Consider the following 3,738-nt stretch of genomic DNA (forward strand, 5'->3'; position numbering starts at 1 on the left):
GCGGTACCACGATCAAAGCAATCCCTGAATCACATTAGCCGAGCCAGCTGGCGGAAGCATATGCATAAAGGTTACTAGGTTACTATTTTCAACGACAACTGTTTATTTATTATACTGCTTCAAATACTTTCGACGAAATCAAATGTAACCATACCAACGTAAGTAATAACATAAACAAATCCAAACTTTTCGTCTTGCCGTTCCTCATCCGTCTTTTCTAAATAGTGTAAATTACGAGCCACCTGTTAACTCCACCATCTTGTTCTCAACTATTTTTTCCTGTGGGTCAAAACGGATGTTTTTTTCTCTCAGATCGGCGAACATTTCGATCTCTGATTGCAATCGATTGTTGAGAAGTGTCAAAATCAGTTGGGGTGAGATACCTCGTAAATCCAGCAACCTGCAATTTTTCGTGACCCTACCGATTTTTAGTTTTCCAATTTGTACCCGGAATATCTCTCCAAAAGGAGTAATCATACGACAAAAACGAGCACTTGTTTTCCTCTCATACCAGGTAAATCGAAGTCGTCAAGTAGTTAGATATCAATAAGAAAGGAGCGAAAAAAACACAAATAACCTGTTCAATATTTACTGTTCCAAATGTTAGCAGCACTTCAAGACTTATGCGATATTGAAGATTGTACTCGAAAAAAATGCAACACTTTTTATTGTATGGGTAAAAATTGATGAAATTTTGGGTAAAACTAGTTTAGAGTATAATGTTTACATGTTTACTGTGCTTCGACAAAAATTATGGGCGCGGTCGTGAAAGTCCAGGCCAGTCCCACAGGTGGATCGCGAAACTGGTGGGAAACGACCATTCGAACATGTCCAGTGTGGAAACCCAGACGACACATCGGCAAGTTGGCAGCGGAAGAAAAGCGAAGACGAACGAGCCTCCGAAGGCAAGGAAGGTGTGGCATTACTTCAAGCGCAGTCCAAACCTTTCGATTCGGGAAGTGGCAAAAAGATCAAATCTTCCGTCTGGTTCGACCAGCAGACAATTAAGCGGGCCGGACTTCATGTCTTCAAGGTAAGTAAGGCGCCTAACCGAACCGATAAATAGAATATAGTAGCCAACTCCGGCGCCAGAAAGCTGTACCGTGAGTGGTTGGTGCAGCTGTAATGGACGACGAGACGTATATTAATCCTTCTTTGCATATTGGTGGAAATTTCCATCATAACAATGAATGCTCAAATATTATATAAAAGAACAAGTCCGCTTTAAGCTGATCGTGTCTGGACCTTTAGTTTTTCACCAATGTAGAAAAAAATTATGCAAAGAAGAGCCAAAGCAGACGCCAAGCAGATCTCCGGTCTAGAGTTTTTCGTCGGCAAGTCCCCCTGGATGTTCCGGAGAAGTTCCGAAAGAAGGAGGTCCACAGTGAGGCCGACTTGGTGTGGTAGGCAATCTGGGGTGTGGAGAATTTAGCAAGCTTTACATAACGACCGGTACCATATACGGCCAAATATACAGTATTGGACATAAAAAATGCACCAAGGTAGTGTATTAATTTTTATTTCTTGATCGGTTCAAGTTCATAACTACCTGCGATGAAGAAATCATTAAGCATCGATACTCGCAATATCGTCGTCAGGGCAAAACGTTCTGGAAAAACGAAGGTTGTTGAACAGTTTGGTATTAGTCACACGACAGTAGGAAGTTTTTGGACTCCAACTCGGAAGAGAGGAAACCGGGGAGCGAACGTTCGTGAAAATCGACGGAAAGAGAGGACAGATCAATGATTCGAGTCATCAAAAATGACTCACGGAAAACTGCAACAGACGTTATTCGATATGCTGCAGATCATGTGGAGCTCAACCTAAGTTCCCGGACTGTTCGACGCCGTCTCTGTGAGGTGAATCTTTTTGCTGATCGACTCGCAAAGAAGCCACTGATATCCATCAAAAACCGGAAAGCTCGAATGAGTTTTACCGGACGATTTCATCATTGTTCAAAGCCCTATTGGGAGAAAGTAAAGTGATCTGGCGAAAGTAAATTAAATTTATTCTCATCAGACGATGTCAGATACGTTCGGAGACCACATATACAACGATATAATCCAAGATACCAGGTGTAACGGTTGAACATGGCGGTGGTAGTGTCATGATCTGATATAAAAATATGCACGAGTTTCAAAATTGAAAAAAAAATTACAATTTATTTAAGTTGTTTGAGTCGAAACGGTGTCGTCCAATACGTCGAATTCAAGGCATCATGACTACTCTTGTGTACAAGAAATTGTTAGGGACCATAATGTTTCCATATGTCAATGAACACATTTTTCGAAGAAGAATACAATGGAGGAGCAAAAATAGTGGAATTTATTGTGAGTAGGCCTCTGAGTCGACTTGTCGTAGAAACGACGATATGATCTGTTGAGTTGAGTTTTGAAGTAATCAGCTATTAGTTTTTGTGGTTGTAACATGTAGTACAAACCGTCCGTAACGTAAATTAATTAAAAGTATATTTTGACTTGTGATCAACGGACCGGGAAGGGCTAATTTCACAATTATAATGCTCCGGGAATAAAACACGAATACTTGGTGTAATTAAATGGAGATTATAATTTACCTGTTTTGCGTATTGTACATAGTTAGTTCAAAGTCTTTTCATTTCAATTTTATGTGAACTTACGTTTAGTCCCTTTCGTCTACTTTCTAATTCCTCATTGTTGTATGTGTTACCAAAGCTAATAAGATCTTATGTTGAGTGTTAACTTGAAATCCCTTTTCTCAACTGCTCTGTCTAGTATTCAGCATAAAAATGGGTTTCAAATCTATGTATTTTCCAGTTGTTTGTATGTTGGCATCTTTGAGTGACGGTGCGACGAACGTGTTAAAAAGGAAGAACGCATAGCAGAGGTCAGCATTCCATGTGCCTTTCCGGGGGCTCGTAGGGCGTCTGGCCGACCCCAGCCATCCAGCCGTTATCAGATTCGCCACTCTATTGCTACCAAGGAATAACCAGCCAAAATCAACATGAAATAAAACAGAAAGTATCATAATAGGAGTATGAGTATTCTCTCAATTTTAAACATGAAGCCCCTCTAATTACCCAGCTTACTACGATCCTGACATACAGTATGAGGGGTTGCTATTGAGATTTTTCCGGAAACAGACAGTATAGAGTGACAATATAGATTAAATAATATATAATAAAAGGAAAATAGAAAAGGATGAATGATGTACCCTAATCATGTAATGCCTTGTAAGAGTTAATTAGCATCGAGATCACTTGGGTTTCAATAAAAAGTTTGTAGACATATAAGGAATATCATTTTCATTACTTCTGTCTAGAATTTTTTCTCATATATGAACTCTGTCTCGTACATACATCGGGACTTCCTCTGGTGTTGTGATGCGCATAATTAATTGCTTTTGTCTCATGCTCAATGCCAACGAAAAACGCACTGAGTAAGCTTACGATGTCCATGAAGTTAGGTGCTGTTTCTTCAAGAGATGAGTGGTACTCTTGTTTTACGCTTATTACATTTTTCTGCGTCGTGACGATCAACACTGTGGTAGTGGATGACGCTAACGGAATGGGAAAGAATGATGCTAAATAATCGTGCCAATCACTTGTTAACAGTGCAATGAACTTTCACTCTCCCGCAGTGGCAAAACCAAAAAACCAGTTCACCACGTAAAATTTTGCGAAATGTGTGCCTTGCATATGCGATATATTTTTAAACTTGCGTAGTCTGGCGAGGAAGAGAGAAGGAGAATCGGAACAGT

The 3,738-nt window shown here is 40.0% G+C and overlaps 1 long non-coding RNA gene across 1 annotated transcript; it reads left to right on the forward strand.

The window, feature by feature from the left end:
• Positions 1 to 301: 301 nt before the first annotated feature.
• On the forward strand, positions 302 to 3,204 carry LOC129762040 (uncharacterized). Its single transcript, XR_008740524.1, has 3 exons — positions 302 to 514; positions 608 to 1,033; positions 2,796 to 3,204. It is a non-coding gene; the product is annotated as an uncharacterized LOC129762040 (long non-coding RNA).
• The last annotated feature ends 534 nt before the right edge of the window (positions 3,205 to 3,738 follow it).

The sequence above is a fragment of the Toxorhynchites rutilus genome, chromosome 1 (assembly GCF_029784135.1).
Source record: "Toxorhynchites rutilus septentrionalis strain SRP chromosome 1, ASM2978413v1, whole genome shotgun sequence".
Lineage (NCBI taxonomy): Eukaryota > Metazoa > Arthropoda > Insecta > Diptera > Culicidae > Toxorhynchites > Toxorhynchites rutilus.